The sequence below is a fragment of the Bos taurus genome, chromosome 11 (genome assembly GCF_002263795.3).
Source record: "Bos taurus isolate L1 Dominette 01449 registration number 42190680 breed Hereford chromosome 11, ARS-UCD2.0, whole genome shotgun sequence".
Lineage (NCBI taxonomy): Eukaryota > Metazoa > Chordata > Mammalia > Artiodactyla > Bovidae > Bos > Bos taurus.
In genome coordinates, this window is record NC_037338.1 from 32,260,045 (window position 1) to 32,275,358 (window position 15,314).

A 15,314-nucleotide genomic window follows, 5' to 3' on the forward strand; every position below is an offset into this window, starting at 1 on the left:
TTTGTCCTGTTATTGAGATTTTATTTATGCTACTTTCTTAACATTTATATCTTTGATCCTGTTTGCTTCTTGAATATTTTCCTCAAACCTGAGCCCATAATGATCTGTATTTTTTACTTTTATGAATTAATTTGATTAAACATTTATTTAAAACCTAAATGTCATCACCTCAAGAAAGACAACATTTTTAGTCAAGAAGCCTAGAGACTAGCTTAGGAAGTAGAGAAATGAACAACTAATTTGAATATTCTATTGTGTTCTATGCTATATGACTCAAAGAATATATGGAGGCATAAAAGCTGGGGAAGCCAGAGAGCAGCTTCATGCAAAAATAATGTATGAACTGAGTTATGAAGGAGGAAAATATTCCAGGCAGAGAGACTATCATGTGCAAATGCTTGGAGCCATGAAAAAGCATGGCACGATCACTGGGGCTGAGGCAGGAGGAAACAAGCATGAACATCAGACAGAACATAAAGGCTTACGAAACCAACTAAAGAAAGTGAATTCAAAGTCACGAGAAAATAGAAACAACTACAAAAATTATATTAAAAATACCTCTTACATATTGTTGTATATCTCAACTTAAAGTCAAAAATTCATTTCTGCAAATTAGATATTTTGGGCAAAAAGTTTATCAGGAGCCTATTTTCCATTATCTGATGTGAAATTTTATGTCTTTATACATTAACCTCAAATCTTTACTTGATTTCTTGAAAAACACATGTATTATTATATACCTATATATAAGAAACCTACAGTCGGCCCTTCATATCTGCAAGTTCCATATTCCTAGGTTATGCATATTGGGAGTCAACTATCTGTGGATCAAAAATATTTGGGATAAAGACATTTCATAAACTTAAAAAAATCAAGACCTGAATTCACCATGCATCAGCAACTATTTACATGGCATTTACATTGTATTGGGTTCTATAAGGAATCTAAAGATAATTTAAAGCATTCAGGAGGACAGGTGAATTTACAAATTCAGTTAAAGGGTACAATATCAATATACAAAAATCAGTTGTGCTTCCATATGCTAATAAACTATTAGAAAGAAATTAATTACATGAAAAAGAATAAAATGAAAGAAATTTAAGCATGAAAGACCTGAAAACTGTAAGAAACATAAAAAAATGAAGAGGATACAAATAAATGGAAAGATATTTGTGCTCATGGATTGGAAGAGTATTGTTAAAATGTCCATACTATGGAAAACAATCTACAGATTCAATGCGATCACTATCCATATTACAATGGCATTTTTTATAGAACTAGAGCAAACAATTCTAAAATTTGTGTGGAACCATAAAATACAGCCAAATAACCAACAGGGTTTCCCTGGTGGCTCAGTGGTGAAGACGCCACCTGCCATGAAGGAGACCTAAGTTTGACGCCTGGCTGGGGAAGATTCTCTGGAGATGGAAATGACAACCCACTCCAGCATGCTTGCCTGGAAAATCCCATGGACAGAGGAGCCTGGCAGGCCACAGTCCTTTCGGTCGCAAAGAGTTGGATATGACTAAGTGACTGAGCAACAATAAATAGCCAAAACAATTCTGAGAAAGAACAAAGCTGAAGGCAACATGTGCGTGCATGCATGCTAAGTTGCTTCAGTCGTGTCCTTCTCTTTGAGACGGTATGAACAATAACCCGCTGGACGACTCTGTCTATGGAATTCTCCAGGCAAGAATACTGGAGTTTATTGCCATTTCCTCCTCCAGGGGATCTTCCTGAGCCAGGGACATGGGTTCGATCCCTGGGTCCTCACTGGTTATCCACTTTATGTATAGTACTATGCATAGTTTTGAGAATCTGAAGTCTTTATATGTCTGAGTTTGTCATCTTCTGATTTTCACTATTGTAGATTATGTCCTCATGTGTTTTTATTTTGTAATAATTGTTACTTTCTAAAACTATATCTGTGGAATTTCTCACAGAATTGAGTTTTTAATGTGTTCTTATAAAGAGGATTGACATTGATTCTTCCATGCATTATGGCACTACTGACCTGAGATGACTAAATTAAATTGGTGGCTGTTTCAGACTCTACAAGTTACGTGAATAACATCCCATATCTTTGTTAGAGCTGGTTTGTGTTAAAGACATTTTATTTTCTTTCAATCACAGACAAAATCAAGGTGAGCTTTTTTTTTTTTTTTTTTTTTACTATATCACTATAGGGTACAAATTTTGTTTGGCTTTGATTTTGTCTGTTTTTTTTTTTTTTTTTTTTGCTACTGTTCTCTTTCATTGCCACTGTTTCCATATTTAGTGAGGGGACATCATATCTGTATGTCAGATTCTATGATGACATCTCATTTTTCTTAGGATCTAGATTAGGTCCCCTGCTGCCTGGGCAGTTCCTTGATTTGACACTCTGAAGATCTGGGTCACCACAAATTAGAAGAAGACCCCATGGTGTGCTTTTGTGATTTCTTAAATATCTAGAATCATGCTTTCTCATTGATTTGGTTTTGGAGGATTTTTTTAAAATTGCTTTCTTCTCATCTATACATCTAAAGATTTTAAAGCACTTCATCCAAGATTTTGTTTCTGTTATTAACCAGAGAGATTTTTTAGAGCTTTCTAATAGGACTTGTTACTGGAAATAAATGATGTGTAAATAGGGGTAAGACATAATTAGATGTTCATTTTAGAAAAATAAAAGCAGAATTGGAAAAGTTGGTATAAAATGTGGGATAGTAATGGTAAATAAGACCATTTCTTAAAGAGACTTTCTAAGAAATCAGTCAGGAAATAACGTAGACGGCACAGTGATAGAGTTAGATACTAGAAATACAGCAGGGGTGGAATACAGACCTTTTCAACCTGTGATTGAAGAGTATCAACCATCTTGAATGACTTTATCTTTTCAGCTTTCAGTTTTGTACACCACAGTTGTTGATAACGGCTTTCATTAGGATAGATGAACCATTTTCAGAAGGCCCAGGAAAAAGTTTCCCCTTTATACCATATAAATATTAAATAGCTATGGACTAGTTAGAATTAGAACAGACACTCAAGTATTCTACTGCTGTTGCTGCTGCTGCTAAGTCGCTTCAATCGTGTCCAACTACTCTTGTATTAATACCTTTTTTCAGGTGGGGCCAGGGGAGAGAGAGAAAGATGCTAGAGAAGAGATGTTCATACATATGTCCACATACTAGCCCAGGAAAGATGCATTGCTACCCTCAAATACTAGAGGGAGGATGAAAGACAGAGATAAGGTTGGGGCAGAAGACTGCAAAACTGTGAAATATTTACTTATAGGAATGCTTACTAAAAGACTGTTTGTAATTCGGTCTCTCTTGTGTTTATCTACTTCTTCCCATTAAACATACCATTCAACCAAACAATTAATGAATAACAAAAAAGATCTGGGCAGAATACTGAAGAATCGGTGCTTTCAAACTGTGGTGCTGGAGGACTCTTGAGAGTCCCTTGGACAGGAAGAAGATCAAACCAGTCAATCTTAAAGGAAATCAACCCTGAATACTCATTGGAAGGACTGATGCTAAAATGCCAATACTTTGGCCACCTGATGCAAAGAGCTGACTCATTGGAAAAGCCCCTGGTGCTGGGAAAGATTGAAGGCAGAAGGAGAAGACGGCAACAGAGGATGAGATGGTTGGATGGCATCACCAATGCAATGAACTTGGGCAAACTCTGGAGATGGCGACGGATAGGAAAGCCTAATGTGCTGCAGTCCAGTCACGAAATGTCAGTTAAGACTTGGCAACTGAACAACAAAGGAATCTTTTAAATCAATAAATGCTAACAATAATATATTTAATATTTTCCTATAATGATGAAGTAACCATCATTGGAAGGATCAACTATCTCCTAGTTGAACAAAGGCAAAAAAACATATTAAAGAAGAAAAATTCTAGCTTGATTCCTAGTTTTATAACATTGTAATTTAGCTCAAGGGTTTCTTTTTTTCCCCTTCTTCACGAAACCTTTATAATTAAGAAACAATTTCCAGTCCACTTTCTCTCTGCTAAGATCTATTGGATAATTTAAAAATCAGTTTGCTACTCTTTCAGGAAGTAAAAATTCCAGATGCTTTGTGTGCTGATTAACATCTAAGTAATCTATAAAGTTTAATTAGGAAAAAAATGAACAATAAAGTTTTATTCACCCGCTAAATTTTAGTGGCTAATGCAGTGCTTTATTTTCCATAGCTTTATTTCTTTGCCATCTTAAAAAGACTTGAAAATCCTCATCAGAGAAACATGTTCTTTGAATGAATATTGTCAAGTGGTGGGAAGTAAAACAAAAGCTTTAGATTTGTTGCTTTTATTTCCTTTTTTAAACGTGCAGGATTAATTTAGCAATTGTTATCAATATATTCCGGAGAAGGCAATGGCACCCCACTCCAGTACTCTTGCCTGGAAAATCCCATGGACAGAGGAGCCTGGTAGGCTGCAGTCCATGGGGTTGCTAAGAGTCGGACATGACTGAGTGACTTCCCTTTCACTTTTCACTTTCATGCATTGGAGAAGGACATGGCAACCCACTGCAGTGTTCTTGCCTGGAGAATTCCAGGGACAGGGGAGCCTGATGGGCTGCCGTCTCTGGGGTCGCACAGAGTTGGACACGACTGAAGCAACTTAGCAGCAGCAGCAGCAGCATCAATATATTCAGTTTTAATATTTTATTATATTCAGTCTAACATTTTGATTTACTTTTTCCTGTGTTTAGTTGTCATCTCTAGGACTCGGAGAGATCTTGGTGGATAGAATCTGTGAGGTAATATTATAATCTGTCCTCACTTCCTGGTGCAGAGTTCTTGAAACTCTTATAATTTCTTAACTAATGAAAGAACTAGGAGCATCTTTTCCTGTAATATGTGATTTTGGATACAGGTTCCTGATTCAGGGCTTTTGAGACCCTTGTTAATTTCCTGGGAGACAGGAGTTACTTTTGTCTTAATGAGGTGACTCTGGTTGGAGGTGGGGCGGCGGTGGGGGATGCTCATTGGCTCCTGGATGAGGTCTGGTCACTAGAAAGAACAAGCCATGATTAGAAGCTTTACAGCTCCACCCCTTTTTCTCTTGAGAAAGGAATAGGACTGAAAATGGAATTCACGATTGATCGTGCTTACATGGCTAAGCCCCTATAAAAATAAAAAATCCCAACAGTTTGGGGTATGGAGAACTCCCAGGTTGTTTACATCCACATTCCAGGATTGTAACATACCCCAACCTCATGGGGCAGAGGCTTCTGTGCTTGGGACCTGCTCAGGAAAAAAGATCAGGTCTAAAACTATCTTGTATCATCACAATACATCTAATAAAACAGAATAAGACCTTCCTTGTCTTTCTACATGCATTATGCACAGTACATTCATTAGTCTTAGATTTATTTTCATAACAAAATATTTTTATTATCTATATTAATATAAAAATTCATATTTTAAACTAATTGACAGAATTAACTAAGGTCTCAGAATCCCTAGTCAGCACTGTTTAGTTTTACTTCTTAATCTTTGCTGCAGTTCCATTTAAGTCAAATAATGTTTCCTGGATGGTTATTAATAAACTATAGTTTTAGCATGCATTATGCCCCCAAGCTCCCAGTCACTGAGAAATTAGTTTCTTATAAAGTTTGACTCATGAGTCCTAGCTCTCTTTCTGGATCTCTTATATTATTTCTTTGTTTTAGGTCAATCTCAACAGACTTGAAGAAATATAATCTCTGGAGTCTTCTTTTTAAATCACAGAACCACACAGGCACATAGCTGTCAATCAACTAGCTGTAAATGTTTACAGTAGTCATATTTCAAATGGACTCAGCATTAAATGTAGCATAATATTTTCTTAAGTGATTATGGCTAAGTATGTCATATCTTCAAAAGACAGACAAGATTATGCTTTTTAAAGAAAACCATAGCAACAGTTACAACAAGGTGACCTCATTGAGGAAAAATTGCACAGTAGAAAATTATATTCACACTAGAAACTTAAAAATGCATTATAAAGGAAGTTATAAGGTACAACATTGTAAGTTTCATATATTTAATACATGTTGATGACAAGATCATTGTGTGCCCACTTACTGTTTGTGACATTATAAATGTATATAAATTTTAGAGATAGAATGATAAATACAAATTCCGAACTGTGATGATTTCTATACCTTTTGGATTGAGCATTTCTATTCTTGTGCATTAGTTTTAATGAAATAATTCAATAAAAAAATTGCCTGTCTGAAATGATTGTAGTGCAATCTGATGGTTAAAAAAATTAGGAAAAAAGCTACTTATAAAATAAAAATTACTAAGAAATTCGTTATGCACAATACCAATAACGTTATTCCAGCCAATAACTATAATAAAGTATATGAACACATGAACATCTTAATGATTTGTAAAGCCACCACAGAAGAGATCTAGAGCCAGGAACAAGTGTGTGTCCACTGTTTTAGTAAAGAATTGAACCCCATGGTCTATGTTACCCAGTTCTATTCATTGAAACTTGCAGCCACATTTAGGGTGGGGTGTTTGCCATCCTCCCACGTGGATTTCCTCCTTCCTGCCACGTTGTTGTTTTAGTCACTAAATTGTGTTCAGCTGTTTTGGGACCCATGGACTGTAGCCTGCCAGGCTCCTGTGTCCATGGGATTTCCCAGGCAAGAATACTGGAGAGGTTGCCATTCCCCTCTCCTGGGGATCTTCATAACCCAAGGACTAAACCCAGTCTTCTGCATTGGCAGTCAGATTCTTCCCCACTGAGCCACCAGGGAAGACTTTCCTGCCATATGCCATCATGTTTATCTTAGGGAACACTATATTTCCTTCTTTGTTTATTATTATGTTGCAGCCTTTAAAAATAATAAACACACCAAGCCTGCATTTGTGCAGGTATGTGATACTTAGCTTGAAGTGAGATCATCTCCTCTCTGTCTGCACATGAGAAAATTGTTGTCCCCTAGCATAGAGACAGGCAAGCCCTGGATGCTCAGGTATTATCCTGATCATCAAGCAGTGTAAGAGCCCTGACTGCTAAGACTAGCCTTCCAAAGAGATTCTCTCTTGACTGGCTGGTTCAGACACTGCTGTGCCCACAATGTGTGACTATCTCAGCAGCGTGGTGCATGGCTTGCCTCCTTGCCTGACTCCACAGCCAGCAGAAGGTCAGGGCAATCGTCATCAGCTGGGTATGAGGTCTGAACTGTGATTACTTAAGAATCATCAAGAACATGAAGAAGCACATTGTTTTGAAGCTTGTTTCCCCCTCCTCTTCAAAATCACTGGAGACGTATCAACTAGCAGAGGGTGGCTGTGCTCTGTGTTGATTTAAGGGGTTACCCCCAGGAGTGTCGTATTGCCATGAGAGATTTCCCTCAATCGCTAAAGGAAAGATATAGAACCAAGGACAATTCTCAGCACTCAACAAGTCAATCAGGAAACCCCATGGGGGAAAGGACTTTTTCTTTTCACTGAAAGTGGATAATGCCTTGAATTTCTCACTGAGAAAGAAAAGGCTGCTGCTGCTGCTAAGTTGCTTCAGTTGTTTCCGACTCTGTGCGACTCCTTAGACGGCAGCCCACCAGGCTCCCCTGTCCCTGGGATTCTCCAGGCAAGAACACTGGAGTGGGTTGTTATTTCCTTCTCCAATGCGTGAAAGTGAAGTAGCTCAGTCGTGTCTGACTCGTTGCGACCCCATGGACTGCAGCCTACCAGGCTCCTCCACCCATGGGATTTTCTAGGCAAGAGTACTGGAGTGGGGTTCCATCAACTTCTCCGAAAGAAAAGGAACGAGTGGATTAAAATGAAAAGGTTTCGGAGGAGTAACATAATCTTCACTATGGAGAAGAGAAGGGCAGGAGGAGGGCAGCAGCGTTTCAGCAGGAAGCACAGCTCAAGGTCTGCCAGCATTCTTCCTAGCAGAAGAATTTTTATTCTTCTTATTGTATTCTTCTTCCTTATTTTCTTGACCCCATTTCAATCTTTGACCCATTCCTTTTAAGAGTCAAAGGATCTGGTAGGAGTCTAGGATTGTTTAACAAGTCTCTGGCTTCCTAAAATGAGTTTCACAAAGAATGATTCTGCCATGGTCACCTCCCTGTGCCCAGTGCCTAAAAAGGGTCTGGTGCATAATTGCATCTTAATAAATATTTGTTGAATGAATGGGTTATTAGCTGCCTCCACCTGCAATTCTGTTTCAACCATTTCTGTCTTAAGACTTGATCAGTCAAGTCTTGGAGCAAGTAGTGAAAAAGAAATGGAAGCCCTAGCCCATTCCTCAGCCACTTAGTGCAGAGTGAGGTGAGGAAATGAAATTAAAAGGGCAAAAGGGAAATTAGTAACAGGAGAAAAATATAAGGAGATGAATAGGTGAAGAGAACACATTCTCCTTAGACTGTGGAAGTAAACCCTTAATGGGTGATTCAGAGTATAACCTACTGGATACTCTTCCCATCTCTAAACATGTTAACGAGGGTCTTGGATGTCAAGGAAGAGAGATGCGTGAGCACACTGTCTGAGGTTACTTCACTTTAGCCCCGACCTCACCATCACAGGTGATATTCTCTCTTGCCTGGATGCAGACAACCTGAGCCACAGGGCTATTTGCAGTTTTGGTTTATTGGATTCCAATGAAACGTATTTCCACTTTAGCAGGGCTTGAGCCAAAGCAGATCCAGCAATGCCTCTCAACTGATGTGAACATGGCTTCTATTACTGAAACCAATCACATGATATGCATTTTTCTCTTTGCAGGATATTCCCTTTTATCCAATTCTTTGCCCCCATCCTCATGCCAGATTCAATTATGACATTTAAATTGTGTAACCTTGCCAAGAATCCCTCAGGCCAGTGGCAACATTTTTAATAAATCAAAAGGATCAAATCAAATAAATAAATGATTTGGGTGGCAAAGGGCAGAAAAGTTCCAAATGAAACTCAGACAGAGCCTTAGCATGTCAGATAGGAAACCGCATAATCAGCAAATTTCTGGAGGTTTCTGGGTTACAAGACAAGGTTTCTTTCACATTGCATTAATTATGTCTGGAGTTAGAGAAACATGAAACAGAATAAAGAAAAAGCAGAAAAAGTGATTGGAAAGTTGGCCGCAGCTACTTCTGTCTTAAGCCTCATTTCTCAAGTCAAAATGTCAAAGTGCACTTTGTGGTGAGTTTATAAGACTAGTCAATTTAGGAAGAACTTTTTTTTTTAAACTATAGTAATTCCTTCTGCCTCAGGGGAGAAAAGTGTTTTTTTCCTAGAGCAAAGATAATTTGATGGCTTTTTACCTCTTCTGAACTCACTGCTGTGTCTTTGAACCATTTCTTAAAGTGTCCTCAATTCTTCCCCAACACACACACAGTTGAGAGACTACAAATGCCCATTCCAACATTTCCAGTCTGTGAATTTATGAACTAACCAGTGTGCATTACTTTTCTAAGTATGAAGCAACACTGCAGTTGCACTATTTCATTTATTGCTTCAAATACTTCCTAGTTTAAAGAAGTTTCACCATCTGTTCTGGCTTAAACCAAAGCTGAATTAAAAGGATAAACTCTCACTATTGCCTCTGTTACTGTTGTGGTACTGTTATATTTTAGGACTGGGGAGGAGGTGAGAAGGCAAAATAAATCTGTATGAAGTCTCTAAGAGGATAGAAGATGAAAATTTTCTTTTGGCAATTAAGGTATTATTTTTGAAACTGATCATGAAGGCTACTTCTTTTCTTTTGATAAGTCCCATCAAAAAATTGAAACAGACTCAAAAATGTCAGTATATCAGTCAGTCAAATATTTGTTAAATTTCTTCTGAATTCTGACATTTAACTACATTCTGTGGTGCTTAAAAGAGGTGTAAAACTTAATTGCTACTCTTAAGGATCTCACGTAGTAGTGGGAGTGATGAGAAATATGTATATGAAATAATTTTTTTTTAATTAGCAGCAAAGATAGACACTTTAACCACAACTCTACTGATAGAACAGGAAAAGTAAGATTCTTTTCTGTCAACCAATTATTGCTTATGACTGACATTACCAGGTGTATGCATTATATCTTTATTAATATTTTTTAGTTATGATTAGTAGTATATATAGCCTGCAACTGGAGTTCTCTGATTTTTATTCAGGATAGACCAAAGAGAACTCTATGTTTATAGCCTAAGAACACGTGGACAGATTATTTCAACAGGTATCTTCTGTGATCCATCTTAACTGTTGATGTCAATGGAACCACCTAGCAAAGCTTTTATAAATTAAAAACGTGTTAGTCGCCCAGTCGTGTCCAACTCTTTGCAACCCCATGAACTGTAGCCCACCAGGCTCCTCTGATCATGGAATTCTCCAGGCAAGAATACTGGAGTGGGTAGCAATGCCCTCCTCCAGGGGACCTTCTCGACACCAGGATCAAACTTATGTCTCTGACACTGTAGGCAGATTCTTTACCATCTGAGCCAAGGAAGCAATGTGTATAACTAAACACTTAGTAAATTAACTGATTAGAAAATCCCTGGGCCCTACTAATATAAACCCCTGGGGTAAGGTCTGGGCATTGTTAGTCTTTAAAGTCCACCAGGTGAACTTTATTTTCTATTGAAATACAGCTGAAGTTCAATACTATGTTAGTTTCAACATACATATGTTAGTTTTCAACATATGTTAGTATACAACATAATGATTTGATATTTTCATACATCATGAAAATGATCACCACAGTAAGTCTAGTAACCTTCTGTCCCCTTACAAAGTTATCAGATTATTATTAACCATATTCCTTATGCCATATATTAATTAATCCTTGTGACTTATTTATCACATAGCCAGAGATTTATATCTCTCAATCCCCTTCACCTGTTTCTCCCATTCCCCTATCCTGCTCCCTTCTGGCAACTTCACGTTTGTTTATGGTTTCTATGGGTCCATTTTCATTTTATTTTTTACATGATACATATAATTGAGACCATGTGGCATTTAACCTAGCATAGTACCCTCTAGATCTATGTGTATCATACAGATGACAAAAAAATTTTTATGGCTGAGTAATATTCCTCTGTGTGTGTATCATTTAAGTTGCTTCTCGGCTTTTGTAGGTAATGCTGCAATGAGCACTGGAGTGCATTTATCTTTTTGAATTAATGCTTTTGTTTTCCTCAGGTAAATATGCAGAGATGAAATTGCTAGATCATATGGCAAGTCTATTTTTAATTTTTGTTTTTCTTTAGTTCCCCTCTCTCTTTTTAAAACTCCTGTAAGGTTTGTGAGGAGTGTTTCCCCCACCCCCAACTTCAGTCTTTCTGCACAGCATACAGGATCTTAGTTCCCCCACCAGGGACCCAACATAGGTCCCCAGCAATGGAAACCTGGAGTCCTAACCACTGGACCACCAGGGAATTACTATCTATTTTTAATTTTTAAAGGAAACTCCAAACTATTTTCCACAATGGCTGAACCAATTAACATTCCCACCAACAGTGCATAACGGTTTCCTTTTTGCCACATTGTCCCAGGTGCTTTTCAAACTACTGCCTCTGTGCTGGGACCTGGGAGAATGTGAAATTTTAGGAAGGCCCTTAGAAAGCAAAGTCTGTGTTTTTGATAGCTTTCTGGCGCCCCTGAATATAAGCCTCACTGGTTTTCAAAGCCTGCCTTTCTGGGGTCTCCTCCTTCTGGTACAGAACCCTGGACTGGAGAGCCAGGTGTGAGGCTGGACCCCAGCTCCTCCAGGAGACCCTCTGTGGGTGTCGTGTCCCTCCCCGACCACCCTCCTGCTTGTGAGTCCTGACCTGGAAGTGTGGGCATGACTAGATTGAGTCTCTACCCCTCTTACCTGTCTCCTGGTGACTTCTTTATATCTTTAGTTGCAGGAAGTACTTTCTGGTGGTCCTAAGGTTGTTCTCAGAGACAGTAGCTCTGTAAGTAGTTGTAATTTTGGTGTGGTCCTGAGAGGAGGTGAACGCAGCCTCTTCCTCATCCACCATCTTGACCTTCTCACACCAGGTGATTTTAATGAGCTGTTAGGATTGAGAATCCCTGCGTTAAGTAGTTAGAACCATGCCTTATTATTTGAATTGTTCCTTTCTCTCTTGAACCTATGAGCTATTTTTTTTTTTCTCTTATAGGTTTGGGAAAACAAAGTCAATAATTCCAGGTACCCTTCAATCACCAAGGAGTTTTTTTTTGTTGTTTTACTTTCAGTTCAGTTCAATCACTCAGTCGTGTCCAACTCTTTGCAACCCCATGAATTGCAGCACACCAGGCCTCCCTGTCCATCACCAATTCCCAGAGTTCACTCAAACTCATGTCCATCGAGTCGGTGATGCCATCCAGCCATCTCATCCTCTGTCATCCCCTTCTCCTGCCCCCTGACCAGTTGGATCTCCTTGCAGTCCAAGGGACTCTCAAGAGTCTTGTTTACTTTAGCACCTAACAAAATAAAATATTCATCTTCCACTGACTTTTAAATGACACTATGTTCTCCTGGCATTCCTCACTCCTGCATGGCAAGTTTCTCATCCATAACCTATAAATATTTGAGGTCTGAGATTTTAGTCCTATAAAGCCCCTTGCCTTTTCTCTGTATGTTAGGTAAGGGCATCCACTTACATGGCTTTAGATACCCCAGGTGTAGCGATAGCTTTTAGATTGCTATTTCTAGCTCAGATAATCTGAGTTCAAACATAATCATCCAATTGTCTGTTTACTTACCTTTACTTAAGTAAGTAAAACTAAGTGTTAGTCATTCAGTTGTGTCTCACTCTTTGTGACCCCATGGAATATAGCCCGCTAGGCTGTCCATGAATTCTCCAGACAAGAATACTGGAGTGGGTTGCCATGCCCTTCTCCAGGGGATCTTCCTGACCAGGTATCAAACCTGGGTCTCCTGCACTGCAGGCAGATTCTTTACCATCTGAGGTACCAGGAAAGCCCACCACCTTACTTGCTGCTGCTGCTGTGTTGCTTCAGTCGTGTCTGACTCTGTGCGACCCCATAGACGGTCTCCTACCAGGCTCCTCTGTCCCTGGGATTCTCCAGGCAAGAATACTGGAGTGGGTTGCCATTTCCTTCTCCAATGCATGAAAGTAAAAAGTGAAAGTGAAGTCACTCAGTCATGTCCGACTCTTAGCGACCTCATGGACTGCAGCCTACCAGGCTCCTCTATCCATGGGATTTTCCAGGCAAGAGTACTGGAGTGGGGACCACCTTACTTAGATGGCTATAATTGTCCTAAATTTAAATTATTAAAGTCTGTTTATTAGTAAATTTTAAAACTTTAGTGAAATGGACAAAACTACTAATTTCCTCATAACATCTATCTCTGTAGTATTTATAATTGTTTCACTTAATACAAATTCCTAATATTTAAAAATTTTTTCCCTCTTGTACCTTGACCTGTCTGGAAGTTTTCTCTTTGATGGGTCTTTTCCAAGACTAACATTTGGCTTTATTTATCCTATTACTTCTGTTTATTTTCAATGCATCAGGCACCCGCATCCCACCCACATCCTCTAGAGCTTTATCATTGTAATGTCATTGTCAGTCTGAACCCTGCCATTCCAACCATATTTGGGGGGATCATTTTTACCATTTGTGCCAAAGTAGAACCAACCAAAATGATCCTGGGTTAGTCATTCATTGGTTAGTGTGAGCAAGAGTTTCTCCAACGGCTAATAATCACCAGGAGACTGAAAAGTCATACTGGTTATTGCCCTCTTCCCATTCACTGCAATTGCCTTCACTCTTGAAGAGATCCATGGCAGGATGTTTTTTAATCTCTGTTCTTTACTGAATTTTTTCTCTAATATTTTTGCACAGACTTAACCCAAGGATAAACATGCACACACAAGGTGACTGACAAGTTGATAGATATTATTCTAACTAGTTGATATGTGTTAGGCCTTTCAACCTTGGCGATGTTAACATTTTGGACAAGATAATTGTTTGTCTGAGGGAGGCTTTACTGTGCATTATAAGTTGTTTACCAGCATCCCCAGTCTCCCCTGTATGTGTGTGTAGCGCTTCCCACCCGTCAAGTCAACCAACTCAGTACCTCCTCTTCCCTACCCAACCCCGCTAAGAAGCATTGTTTAGAAGGCAGTCCCTTGAGGCATGCCTAATATTTTCCCTAGTGAACATATTTTCACTAAATGTGTCTAAAATTTGTAATGATTTTGTGTCAGAGGACTGCAAGTGAGAGATGCAAGATAAAAATTTATCTCAGCTGGCTAGTATTCAATACAATTGAACTGAATACAGTCAATACTGCACAACTCAATACAATGAATTTCTCATGGATAGATTTAGAGCCTGCATTTAAGCTAAAGAATCAATTTTATAAGTACAAATGAAACTTGTCTTGGAAAGAAATCTGATGATGGCAGTTGATTGCAAATTCATTATAGTTGAAATAATTACTGTAAGATTTTTCTTAAAAAAAAAATTAAAACTCTAAATGTTAGTGTTATAGAGAATAAAGTTCAAATCAAGGAAGGTGATAAACCCATTGTAATCTGGTCTTAAAAACACTATGCTCAGGACTTCCCTGGTGGTCCAGTGGCTAAGATTCATTGCTTTCACCACAGGGGGCCCAGGTTTGATTCCTGGTCAGGAAGACAGATTCACATGCCACAAGTAAAACTCTCACATACCGCAACTCAAGTTCCCTCATGTCGCAACTAAAGATCCTGCATGCTGCAACTAAGACCCAGTGTAGCCAAATAAATAAATATATTAAAAAACAGACAGCCCCTCCCCAATATGGTCATTTCTATGTCACATTTTGAGAACAGAGGTTCAAGGTCTTCCCAGAGTATTAAGATTATGAGAACTTAAGCATCCATATAATTTAAGTAACAGCCAAGGGAAACTAGGTTAAGACTGAAGAAGAGAAAACCATGGCAAGCATGGGAGGGGGATGACAAGATCGGAAAGGTTGTCATGTGGAATATGGGGTACATTCTGTTTTGCACGAAGAGAATTAGAACCAATGAGTGGAAGTTATAAGAACTTAGAAGTAAGGAGTCACAACTAAGTAAATTTAATCACAAATTTACTGAACCAGAATTATATTCCTTTTTATGGAAAAAACCACATTTATGAAACCAGCACTTTCGTGTTGTTTTCAGCTAGTTCCAGGAGTTTGTGGTTTCACGCAGAGCAAGATGAAAAAGATGTAAACAAAGGTATATTTAGTGGCTGCATCTTTAAGTGTGTCAGTGTAGTGGTGTTTAATTTAATGAATATTAAAATCCAGAAAATACAGCGTTGGTAGTTTTCCTTTGCTTGTCTAAGGATGCATTTTCCTTTCAAATGCAGTCTTCTTTAGGCTGCTACTTTGTCCCCAAC